Source organism: Rhamphochromis sp. 'chilingali', assembly GCF_963969265.1.
Source record: "Rhamphochromis sp. 'chilingali' genome assembly, chromosome: 19".
Lineage (NCBI taxonomy): Eukaryota > Metazoa > Chordata > Actinopteri > Cichliformes > Cichlidae > Rhamphochromis > Rhamphochromis sp. 'chilingali'.
The window spans coordinates 29,710,973-29,724,985 of record NC_137946.1 but is presented as its reverse complement, the minus strand read 5'-3'; the positions used below and the strand labels follow the sequence as shown (position 1 = coordinate 29,724,985).

General features: G+C 41.7%; 1 protein-coding gene across 5 annotated transcripts in view; it reads right to left on the bottom strand.

Moving 5' to 3' along the window:
- Window positions 1-14,013, bottom strand: part of klf8 (Kruppel like factor 8) — an 87,975-nt gene that overhangs the window by 27,348 nt on the left and 46,614 nt on the right. The window lies entirely within an intron of this gene.

The following is a 14,013-nucleotide window of genomic DNA, read 5'->3' as shown; positions in this document are numbered from 1 at the left end:
CCCCCCCCCCTTGTCTTCCGGCGCGGCCGTTCAGAGCAGCGATCAACACTTTCAGCTTTAGACACAACCCGCCATCCAAACTATGCCTACGTGAAGCATAACCTACCCTGAAGGCTTGTCACCTAAAGAAGAAGCATGACAAGTTGACAGCGGCGAGATGAGAAACAAGCAGCTTGACCCAGGGCAAGAAGCCCACTATTAATTATACAGGCACTTGCACGCGACAGCCACCTGACACGTCAAAAATTACTTCTACATGTCCACAAGATGTCATTAATTACACCAGCACAAGGGGGGATGCTGTTGAACTAGTGCTAATGACGACAGAGTAATTTAAGAAATCAGCGCCGCCTGCATTACTGAAACGATGTCATTACCTCATCAAGCGTCGCCTTTAGTTTTGGACGTCTGCTGGCTACTCTTTAATCTCAGAGGCACATGCAAAGTATTAAGTTATGTGTGAGAGGCTGCTTGGAACAACTTGGGCAAAATTAAACGTTGTGCATGTCGCCCTGATCGAGGCTGCCTACCAGCGACCTGAAGTTGGTGCGTGCGTTTCATGTCAAACACATAATTTAAAGACTCGGCTCAAGCTGGAGAGGGTACTCTTGATACAAAAATGCTACACAGTGTTAAAGTTGCCATAGCCCATTTCAACTATAGTAACTGTCAGGTTCACACCTTCCTTCTTGGACTCTACTATTCATTATCCAGGGCCTTCTTGCACCAGTGGATCCGTGCATGATGTCTGACACGAGCTCCGCTCACTTTAAGCCAGCTTGCTTCTAATCAGCTGAGCGGCACAAACAGAAGGTTTGAACAGCAGCTGGTTGGAGTTGCTATGGTGTTCACATGGGCAGAGGCTGGCAGTGGGCAGGCTCAGAGTTAAACTTATCTGAACTTTAAAGTTAAAACTGGTCACAACTCTTTTCCTTAATGGTGGGTTTTAACACCTGAGGATAAATCAAAGACGTGGATTGCCGACCATACGAATGATTTCCGGGTTTAACTTGTGATGCAAACCCACCCATATGGAAAAGAAATAGTAAAAACCTATATGATTTACTCATGAAAGTGGCCACTTTCTCATTACTTTCATATATTGTTTTAGGAAGTATCCAAAACATACAAGTTTTATTTTTATAATTTTTCAAGGGATCTTATATTTGTTTTCACTCTTGTATGCTTTTCATACAAGTTTCACACAAGACAGATACAAACTTTATAAGATATATATATATCTTTTCCATATGGGCAGTCATTTTGTTCTATAAGCAGGCTTGAAATGTGACAGAATCCACTCAGTTAAGAAAAAAGTAAAGGGAAGATAAACAAACAATAGTTTGCTGATACTAAAAAACTGATCTCAACTTAGTCTGAGAAGGAGAAAATCTGTGGAAGTCATTTCATATTAATCCCTTTTGTCCCATGCTGCTTTATCTTTTCTAGTAGACTAAGAGGCAGTGTCTTAACTGTTTATTGATGCAGACAGGTAAAAAAAAAAATAGAAATCTGGCTGCTGCTGCTCCTGTAACTCACAGGAAAGCTGAACCCCCTCCGACGACCTCGCCAGGATGTGCTGCGATTTGACGCACAGACAACATGATTTACTGCGACTATACTGAACCCCAGCCAATCCACTTAATGACCTACATGTTTCCAGATAACTTTAGACTAACATAGAGCTTCCTCTCCCAGTCATGTATTTGCTTCCCGGAAGCTCTGCACTGTAGGAAGTGGGCTGCCAACAATGACATCATCATCCTGCACCAGCAGAGGTGACTGCATCTGCACTGAACTGCAACCCCTCCTGTTTCTCTCTCTCTCTGCATCCCAAATTTTGAATGTGCTGCCCTTTGAATGGACTGAATGCTCCAACATAGATGCGCACGCACGCACGCACGCACGCACGCACGCACGCACACACACACACAATGATTGCTAACTAACTCATGCTACCAAAGCCCTGCTGGCAAAAGCACAGTAAATCGGCCTCTCTAACCTCTCATGTCTCTTGCTCTCACACACACAAACGCACAGGGAGTAATAGAAAGTGTGTGCGTGTCTGTGTGTGTGATGTGGTCTCTTTGTGCATGAGTGCTCCTGTTTGCTGGAGGACAACTGACTTGTTTATGTGAATACATCAGTGTGACACACACGCATGCACAGAGGGCCTCATTGTTTGTTTGTGTGTCTGTGTGTGCGTGCGTGTGAGAGAGAGAGCGATTACAGGGCTATTCACTGTGCTGTGCTGGCAGGTATTCAGTGTGTGTGTGTGTGTGTGTGTGTGTGTGTGTGTGTGTGTGTGTGTGTGTGTGTGTGTGTGCGTGCATGCGTGCTCCCCTTTGGCATAAGTGGTGATTTAGAAAAAGAGAGAGATTGAGGAGGGGGCAGGGGAAAGATGGAGAGAGAAGCACTGGTTGGAAAGGTGGAGGAGAAAAGAGGAGGAGAAGGAGTGAGGATTGGTGGTGGTGATGGCGGGGGGGTCAGGCTGCACAGTCTTTTCGGCAACTCCCGCCAGAGCCGTGGTTGCCATGGCGACGGGGTGAGCGGAAGCAGTGCCTCCCTCGACATATCCTATTAGGATGAGAGAGTGAGAAAGGGAGGAGAGGGAGGGAAAGGGAGAGAAGAAGAGCTTGGGTCGGGAGACTGAAAGAGAAAGCAGAAGAAGAAGAATGGCGGGAAAAGAAAAAGAGAGATGAGGGGAGATAAAAGTGCGTGATTGTGTGTGTGTGTGTGTGTGTGTGTGTGTGTGTGTGTGTGTGTGTGTGTGTGTGTGTGTGTGTGTGTGTGTGTGTGTGTTTGTTTGTTCTGGGGAAAAAACGAAAAACAGGAACAGCAACTAAAAGAAAACTTTCACTGGAAAGCTAAATCTAGGCCGCTGAATGAACTTTGACCCATTCTGTCACTCTGACAAACACTAGTTAACTCATATGAGCTCGCCATATTGTTTAATCATCTTGCTGTTCACTCCTCTTGCCCCCAACATTTCACTGTCTCCTCATCTCTTCTGAAAATTTACTGCCAAGTTGCTTTTGAGTAACGCAGGATTTATGAACCCGCAGTGGTTTCCATTTGCGTAGCACTTTGGCCACGCAGAGAGGGGGATTGTGGGAATTTAACCAACACAGAGGCTTCACAAACTCTCAAAAGCCAGAGGCGGGTGGCTCTGCAGCGATTACGCCATATCTAGGTCTTATCCTGATAGGTTAACAAGGCGGCTTCAACAGAAAAGGGAAGATCAACAAAGAGGAAGGGAAAAAAATAGCACAAAATGAGATGCGGAAGCAAAGGCCACAGAGGAGATTTTCAAAGTAAATTTAACCCCGCTTCTACCTCACTGTGATGAAAAACAGCACTTACAAGAACAAGTGTAGCCCGCATATTCATACGCATATTTCTGACACTGACTGTATACAGCTATGCAGACGTGGTTCTGGAAAGCTCTGCGTACCACCTACGGACTACCAACGCAGCACCATGCCGAGCCCTCACCCACTGCTGATTATACAGTGGGCATCTTCAGGTTGTCATTAGATTACATTTATTCCTGACTGATTGCCAAAAACTATTCATTGTTTTCTCCTGCTTTGGAATCTTCTAACTACAAACTGTTGAAGTTTGCATGATGGAAGAAACAACAGAGAGAACAAGCATAAAAACTAGACTGACTTGAAGAATCCTTTGGATAATCCTCAAAGTTTCTCAGTTGAGTAAAAGAGAAAAAAAAAGGGCTAGTAGTGGAGTCTCTTCCCCAACTTTCCATCCACTTCTGATGGAATTTGGCTAGTACGAGTTGAAGCAAGTGTAAAATTTCACATCTCACATCACCTCCATTTGACCTTTTGATGTCTATTTTGACCTTGGACCCGATGTTCCTGTTAGCAGAGGAAAATATGCTTTTTTAAAGCATTAAAACATCCCACAAACGCTCGTTTTAATCGTTTTTCTCAGTATATGCTGTTAAAAGTAGCATGACTCAGTGAAACACGTATAACCTTCGTATTTCCTCTGTTGGTTTCCTGCACTACTAACTCATTAAATAAGCTTAGCTGCTGAGACATCCGTGCACATGCATGCAGCCAAGTTACCAACGTCATGTCATAATGTTCTGGGTAACTGATGAAAATAACATCCCACCTCAGCAAGCCAGGTTCTAAATAAATTTAGCAGAGCTGTATCTGTGAACTGCTATGGTTTTTTAAAGGATCATCCATCTTCTTTGTATAAAACTTTAAATGTTTAAATTATCATAGTGAGGAAAAGAGAAATTTGACCATAAACAGATAAGAATACAAGCTGGCAAATATGTAAACAATGCAGGCAGGTGTAACATGTCAACAAGTTAAATACTTTGGAAACAGTAACCAATCAGCTCATTTAATTTGTCAAAATCCTAAACAAACAGCAAGTTTTATCTCTGAAGCAGACATCTGCACACGTCTGAAAGGTCGTTCACCACTGAAATCTGTTAAATAGGCTTTAAAAGTTGTTTTTACTATTTTCTGGAATTCTATAGATGAAATAATTCTAATAGATAATAATCCGAATAATAAAAACTGAATAAACACAGTCCTTAGTTGCAGCTCTATCACAACAAGTTGTCTTATTTTTAAAACTCTGGGCTAGAACCATACAACTTTAATACAGTCTCATGGTAAATAAAGTTTGCTTTGCACGTCTTCTAGAGTGGACCTGACATTTCTTATTTCTGTCTGAGTAACCACTTTATGTGCTGGTCTCACATACAAGCAGTCAAGCAGCAAAAAGCGCAGTATGATCCACAGACCATAATATTTCATATTTCCTGAGGTTCAAATAAAGATTGTCATCTGTTTCTGATGAATAATTTGTTGCATCTGACAGCTTGTTTAGATATAACTTGTCAAAGTCCTCCATTGCTACTGCTCGTACTCCTATATTCACATTTTCCCCTTGATTTCATGCCTTCACTCACTAGGATTTGTGTTGTCTTGTTGAGACAAACATATAACAATCTACAACATATAACAATCATCATTCAGAGTCCAGACTGAATTAGTATTTGGAGGGAAAAAAATGCATCCTGTTCAAACAAAGGGTTAGCAAATAATCATCTTGACAGGGTTACTGTTTGCAGCACAAATGAGTTAGAACAAAGGGTACAATAACGATAATAATAACAGTCTTAACTTGAGTAAATATGAGGCATGTAGCATTAATGTTTTAGGCTCCCAGTGGAGTTTTATAGCAGGAGGATCTGCTTCCTGGAGACTTTATCTTTGGACAGGAAAGTCCACTCCCCTCTGTTGGAGACAGCCACAGAGGTGTGGCCAGCACACACTCACACACACACACTCTCTGCTTAATGATGTCTTGCGCAATACTACTCCACCCAGCCCCCACCCTTCACTAACCCAAACCACACCACAACAATGCACACATATACACACTCCTTCTCCCAGGCCTCACATGTGAACGTAATTAAGCTCTGAAATACAAGATGTTTCCTTAAAAGTAAATAAATCAGTCTATCGGGTTCGCCTTGATGTTACACTTTCTGAAAATTTTCCTGCAATTGGTTCTGGTATTTAGCCAAAAAATAATCAGCTGAGGCAAGCACCAAAATATGATCCTGGCATTGCTAATAAACATTTAAAGTTGCCTTTGCTCTTCAAGCAAAGAACGCGCCATTCTGCACTCAAATCCTCCAGACTCACACTGTTCTGCTAGCACATTTTACTATAATGTACATATATGTATTAACATAAACTAAGTTTTAATAGGTTTTTATGATTATTTAATTGCGTCCGTGCATATGAACTACACATATAAAAAGGCCCAAGTACGGAGCCTTGAGGAGCTCCAAACTCATTTGCAGGGCGGGACAAACTCATTTCTGTTAAGGAGATAAATGCACAACTATAACATCATAAACTGATCTTGTGAAAGCTATAAATGGAAATAAACAGAAGGATTTTACTACGTCAGTAACTGAGATGAACTAAAAACCCAGACATCGTAGACATGTAACTGGTTTTTCAGTGTAGCTTCTAAAAAACTGGTGAGGAGAGATGTAACAATGTGCTTAGAAATGCAGGCTGGTCATGTTTTCAGAACAGTGTTGACTGCACAGTTGTCCTCTGGTTAAATTCTTGGCAAAGTTATGTCCGCTTACTTAATCAGACACGCATCAGAAACGCCAAAAATAAACAAAGGAGCTACAGATAAATAAACCGGGTATATCTGTGTAACTGTGTGACAAAACAGAGATTAAAATGATCCTTCCTAAGGCAGGATTTAGGAAATTTAAAGAGAAGGGAAAAAACATTTCTAACTATTTCAGTAAAAAGGAAATCAAGTTAATATCACAGCTTTGCAAATTGTCAAGAGAGGTCATTCAATGTGATGATGGGAAACACAATTAGTCCTTGTTATTCAAGTACATGTAATTTCAAGCATATATGTAAGGCCAAGCACAAGTTCACTACGCTATTACAAACAATACTTTTTGTGTTACTCCTCTGCTACATTGTTTTTATCCACACACACACTAAAGCACGGGCTACTTTTGACATTCATTTCTTGGATTCTTAGCCAAACCTCAACCATAACCAGCATATCCCCAAACCTACCCATAAACCCTTAAAACCATGCCAAGTGGAACTGCAGTGTAACCAAACTGGGAACATTATGACTGTGACACATCCACTAACCAAGTGTATCTTTTTCACTTGCAACAACATGTGAATAACGACATTTTATCTCACCTACTCTGTGGCTGTTCCCACTACAGTAAAGACAATACTCTCTGAGGCTCTGTGTGAAGGTCTCTCTCACACCCTGCAGAATTTTAGCCCTCATACATATAAACACAAAGACACGCTGTTCTAACTGACAATGGCACAGAGAATATACATGTAAAGTGTTGCTAGACTTCAGTGGAGTTAGCCACACTTGAGGGTGAGGGTGGCGACAGCATGAAGCCCCTCAAACAGACTGGAAAAGGCTTATTTTGGTAAATTAACTCAACCTAATTATGTCACCTAGCTAAATTCTGTCTTTAAAATTCAATCGTAGAGACACATTCTCATGACTTTTCTAAAACCTAGAAGACACTACAGTACACGGGTATCAGCTGAGAATGAAAAACAGACTGTTTCCTGCCCGGCATGAAATTTCCCTCTTTTATTTATCTCTGCTCCAAAACACTCGCTGCTAACAGACACAGCCCGTCCTGCCTTTCCCACATACCGTCATAAATGCAAATCTATGCTTGTGCTATATAGCTGGAGTGCAAACATAAAGCACGTGATGCCTCGCCTCAAAAACGGCTCAGCACATCAAGGGTTATTTTAATCAATAACGACAATGATTGTGCGTAATTTTGTGGATCTCTGGAATTACAAATATGACCAGTTTGCCAAATAGCCAAAAACTGTAAAGAAAAATTAGTTATTTTTGAGATTAAGATTTGACAAATGGTGGTAGCTCAAAATATAAGCATTTAAAATCGCAGGCATCTCTCCTTGAAATTATTTTTTGTGCAAGATGTAATTGAAAACTAAACTGAATTAAATATTAGTCAATTTCCTTTACATAGCACCAAGTCACAACAGCAGTCGCTTCTACAGTCGATTCTACAATAATACAGAGAAAACCCCAAGAATCAGACAGCCCTCTATGAGCGAGCACGTGGCGACAGTGGCAAGGAAAAACTCCCTTTTAACAGGAAGAAAATCCCTGGACGAACAAGGCTCAGAGAGAGGCGGCCATCTGGGGCTGATCGCTTTGCAAATGTGTAGTATGTTAGCAAAAATGTTAATTTCTAATGAATTAGAAATAGTTCAAGTGGTTTCTCTGCTGTCCCAGCGGATGAAGGTAATGGAAGCACAGAAATGCATTACCATGAACGGTGCCCGGCTCTCTCATTTGTCTGATTAATTCTACATTTATCTAGCACGCGCACTACAATGCTGTTTAAATGTCAGTACTTTTGGACAATACAGCGATTCTTAACTGTTCATGCACCTCCCCGTTTTTCAGACCAACACAATCCACTTGCCCTGCGGTTTCTCTCTGTTATCTTTCCCGTATTGAAAACCCAGAGAGAAGCTAGCCTGACTCTGCATCTCCCTGCGTTTCAGCTTCATAAATAACAAAAAAAGTATTGAACACAGAGGAGGGTGAAATGGATGGCAGTCATAATCCTGCAGCACAGCCTGTCCTTATCTGACTGTCCACACCCTTTCAAACCTCTCTACCTTCACTCCTCTCTCACCCATCTGTGCACTTCCCTCATCTGTCTCCTCTCTGACAATCTCTTTCCCCTCCTTCTGCTTTTCTGTCCACATTTCCAACAGCTTCTTCTCTTCAACGCCTCACCCTTCCCGCTGACAAACACCTTTCACTCCTTCTGCTATAAGTTCGCTTTGGTAATGGCTGCTATACTGTGCGAGCGACTCCAGCAAGTCTCACCTTATCATTACTGTTCACACCCTTTACTGTACAGCCTTCCCTGTCTGTTTATAACAGGGTGTATCGACCTACCTATCAGCTTAACAGTAAAGCTTGAAATGTCAAAAGGTGTAGCAACTCGTTTGCACTGCAAAACCTGTGAGCCCGGCCAGGGCGACACAAAAACGCTCCCATGTATTTATCGGCTTGTAATTATATTTAATTGGCACACAGCAGTGAAGCCACCAATAATCACTGCATCCATAATGAGGATGACAAACTAACTAGCCAGCGCACCAACTACTAATAGCCACGAGGAGAGCGAGGGAACCGAGTGCAACATTTGAAGAACAAACAATGAGCAAAATACTCCTAAAGCTTTATCGAAGGATTAAAAAGATAAGAATAAGTGGCATAAGTGCCTTATCAGTGTTTTTTTTTTAATTCAATAAAATTCTGACTTGCTGAACTTAAGTTAAGAGTGTTTTCTTTTACATGACTATTTCCTATGAGTGAGCTCGACCAGTCATAACATGTCAAATGAGCTGTGAAACTATGAGAAGCTTAAAAATATATCGACATACGCTGCAATCCTTTTTTAGAAGCCCGGAAGATATAAAATCTTTTCTTGAAAGGAAATGCCATAAAATAACTTTGATTTGTTTACTTTCAGAATCCTAATTTTCATAATCTTTACAATGTTTACAATATTTATTAGTATTTATTTTATGTCTAAAATGTTTGTGGATACTGCTGGAATTTGTGAATTTCCTCCAGGGGATGAATAAAGTATCCACCCATCCATCCTGAACAACTGTAAGCTGTAAATACTTAGATGAGCCTAAAATAATATTAAAAAGACAGAGACGAGTTAAGATGTGACAAAATGCACAAAATGCAGCTCAGTTTCTTGGTTCCCAGTCTATGGGAAAATCTCTATTGGTGTGTATTTCTGAGCAAAGACCAGAAAAAGACAAACTCCTCTGCATCAATCAGAAGGACAGAAGATGCAGATATATGCTGCTTAATTTATTAGTAAATGCTCAGCCATAAATAGTCTGATCCTGAGAATGAAATCCGCTGGGGAATTCACGGGTAACTCCAGCAGGACTTTCGTCAGTATGTATCCCACAGGCTCTTGTCATGTAAAACTTGGCTTGGCTGCGACCTCTGACCTCCTCACTATTCATTTCACGGAGCTCATTCTGCTGATGCGCTCCCTGAAAAGCCACTCGGGATTAAAAAAGGTGAAATTTGCTGCTTGAAGTGCAAAACCTTAACAACCTTAACAGACTTTTTCCACATGAGAGCAAATAAATGTTTGTTTACAAAGTGTGTTTAATGACTTCCTACAACTCTACCCATCCATTAAACTTTACCCACTAATGTCAGACCATGCCTAATCTTCCACCATCACGTCAGCCAAGCGGAAAGCTTCACTGTAACCTTTGCGAGAAGCCGTGTTTCTCCCCCGAGAGGCTCCACTTCCACTGGCCTGGAAGTGGAGTCGACCACCATTTGTCAAATCTTAATCTGAAATCTCAAAAATAACCAATTTTTCTTTACAGTTTTTGGCAGTTTTTAGTTTTCTGTAACCCCGATAGGGACGTAAATTCCGCCATCGGACCCACTTGGCAATTTTTGTCTGACCGTGGAGGTCATGCACAGGGATACGCTACACCAGAGGTCCCCAACCCCCGGGCCTCGGACCGGTACCGGTCCGTGAGTCGTTTGGCACCGGGCCGCGAGAGTTGAGGCTCACGTGTGAAATGTGTAGTTTTCAGGGTTTTTATCGGTTTTCAGCGTTATTTTGTTATCGTTTTTATCGTTTACTCGGTTTTCCTGGGTCTTTTCACGTGTGTTATGAATAAATTTTCTTTTTTTCAGTACCGGTACTAGTTTTATGTTGTTGTATTTATCCGCGACACCTTAAAGGCCGGTCTGTGAAAATACTGTCGGGCAAAAACCGGTCCGTGGCGCAAAAAAGGTTGGAGACCGCTGCGCTACACAACAATGCACCAACCACGCACACGCCCTTCAGCTGCACCTCAACCAGACTTCAGAGTAGTAGAACATGAAAGGCCACACCTCGGTCACCACCATAGCTGAACACTGCATCGAGATATCATCTAGTATTTCATGAAAACTAAAACAACCTCACAACTATACCAAACTCTTCCTCCTCCTCATACTTCCTAAAATTAACCACCACGCTTGCTCAGTTCAACCTCACCCATCCCGCAAACATCTCTCTGCTCACTCCTGCATCAAATTTGTTCTCTTACACGTCCCTCATTCCCTTCGCCTCTATATCGTCAACTCATCCCGTCACACAGTGAAGTCTTAAGTGCTTCAACTGAAGGCAGCTGGACTTCTTAGATTAAGGAAATGTTTCCTATCTCACATCTGCGGTGCTTTTTCAGTTCTAAAAGGTGATGGGGGGAGCACCAGGTATTTAACTCCTAGTGGGGGTTCAGGCTGTGGATGTAGTCCTGAGAGTTGTTGACCCACCCGATGGTCTGTGAGTCGTTAAGCTTACTACCAGTCAAGGGACGGATTCTTTGTCTTCATGACCCTTAAAGGAAGTCCAGCTCCTTTCAACTCAGCGCTGGATAACTGAGGCTTTCTCCGTTTTGGCTTCCCGTCCACACTGAGACGGCATTTTCCTCAAGGAAAAACGATGCGTTTGAAACGATGACGCATTTTAGTCATGTGATGCAGTCACGTGAAAAATTTAAAAAAGATAGCGGAGGCCATTATACAGCAGTTGTTTTGATTTCTCTCAATTTTGACAGCTCTAAAAAAGATTATTATCAGTTTGTACATGCTCCAGATAGCTTTTCTTAAAATTCTTTAATTCCCACTCGCTTTTGCGCATGCGCAGGACTGGAACATAAGCATTTTGGGCCGTTTCAATGTGGACGCGCAACTCTGTGAAAACGACTGAAAACGCTAGTGTGGACGCGGAGCGTTTCCAGACGAAAACGCAGTTTTCAAATCTATCCGGGCTAGTGTGGACGTAGCCTGAGAAACTGAACAGACGTCATGCTGTGAAACGCTTAGCACTGTGCACTACTGCATCATTGCACCTATAAATACACTATACATGCTGTTATTGTCCGTGTGTGTATCTGTTAAGTACATTGAGAGCACAGAAAAAACCCAAAAGAACCCAATTCCTTGATCAGAATCCAATAAAGCTTATTCTGACTCTGATGTAATGCTGCTTTAACTCAAACCCTGCTGTTTTTGACAAAGCTTGTTTGAAACATGTGAAACAATTACTAATTTTTTTGTCAAAAAGCACAAAACAGGCAGTTTACTCCCATTTTAAAACAAAATAGTAGCAATAATAACAAAATGAAAAGAGATGAATTCATAAAAGAGGTACAGGTCTGACACAGAGATAAAAATCAAACACACACACAGGTGCTCATAGTTTTCTTCTTAAATAATGCAGCAATGACTGCTGAACTGTTGACTCAATGGCTAGGATGTGTGGGTGACAGCTGGCATGATCCAATCGCAACATGATCTCTTTTTAAATAAGGTTTGGGCAAACGTGTTCACCCTATTCTACATTTCTACAATACTGTTACTGTTAATTCTACTCTCTGCAGTGTTTAAATGCTTACATATACACACAGTTACTGTCCCTCCACACATACGACTCGGTTCTGCTTCTATGCCCCAGCTTTGTTTACTATTTCCCACCGAGGCTTCTAGACTTCTGATTGGCCAACATTTCTACACGGTTAGGAATATATCGCCACCTGTTGCTTTGGCATGTTCCTAGCAGCGTTTTCCTTCATTTCTGCGTTTACATGTGGACGGGATTATTTTTTAAAACGAAAACGGAAAATCTCAGTTTTCAAAAATACCCGTGTACGTGTGGACGTAGCCTAACAGCCTGCTGTCACAGGCAAACAGGTGCAAGTTTTCAATCACAAAGAGCACACATTCCTGCTAAACTGCACAACCTGTACACAATCTATTTGCTCAGGTGAACGCATATAAATGAAAAGGACGTTTTTCTGGATTTGTGAAGCTGATGCACCAGCCAACAGCTACATTATCATAATATCAAGCTTGAAATAACATAAATTAACCCTAAAGTAAATTTACAGTTATTTCAAAAATCCGTGCTCGTGCCTTGTATGCGGTATAATACAAGGCGTATGCGGTATAATGCGCAGAGGAAAATCGAAATTCCCGCCAGCACGGACTTTATTATAGACACAATGTTTTTGCATCCACGAATCCTAATCAAGACGATTATTGTCAGGCCTTAGCTTGACAGAAACCACTACCAGGAAATATCCCAGGGAATCCAGTGCAGAAGGATAACTGTGTCCTTTTTGCTCTAATGAAGACACAATGATTGCCAGTTTATGTCAGATCAGGTCTTGATTTGCAGTTCTACTAAAACTCAACCATAAATTAGATTAAAAAAACCAAAACCAAAAATCCAGAAAAACAAATGTGTCTCTTCTTTCTAGAGAAACAAACAAGGAAACAGAAAAATTATATAAACTCCTTTCTTTGAAAACTGAAACTGAAAGTAAGCCAGCATCACTGTAATAACAGTGGCACAGGTAAAATTGGTACGTGCACACACCGCACAGGGAACAGGGAATGGTTAACTGTGATTGATGTCGCCCGGGGGGGGGGGGGGATGTTTCCCTCCTAAACAGCATGACCTGTGATTATCGGCTCACTTTGTTCTGATACTTAAATGACGTCACGGTGTCACATTTTGCAATTAAAACAGGGATCACTGTTACAGACAGGAAGCATGTGCAAAACTATCAAAATAAGATGCAATCTCTGATAAACCAGTCTTTTTCTTTAAGGTCCGGGGCTTTCAGAGTAAAAGTTGCAAACCTCAAAATCTGTTGAACGCTGTACTGAATTAAAATAGCGCCATCAAGCTGCTAAACCGCCAATCATGATGCACAGACAGAAGAGCTGAGCAGCGCTGGTTTAGGTGGATCTCTGAGGGAGCACCAGTAGGTTCATTTTCCACTTTACAGCCTAGACCAGCGAGAGGGCACCGGATCACAAGAAGGATCTGACCTAACGTAATCTGCATAAGTGGAAGGATATGTAATTAAATAGAGTAAAAAAGTGCCTAGTCATGTTATCTGCCTGCTTCTCAAATTCTTTGTAATCACTTTGTAATACTCAGGAGGGAAGCTGACATCTGAGAGATCCAGCTGATTGCTCTGGTATGCATATTGCTTCCTTGTCTGCTGCCGATTCTCGAGTATTGGGAAAACGTGAATTTTGATACATTTTTTAAGGCGGTATTTGAGAAGTTTGTGTCAATATTGCACAAACTGATACTCTGTTCATTACGCGTGACATGATTTAAAGCTTTCTTTTTAAGCCAGGTAAGTAACTGAAGTAACCTTTGCTGTCTGTGTGATTTGACCGCGGTGTGTGTGTGTGTGTGTGTGTTTTCATTGTGAAATCGACATAATCAAACACATTTGATCATCGCAGAACCGACTCCCAGCCCCACCTGCACACACCCATTTTCCTCACCTCCATCCATCTAGCCACACATCTAGCGTT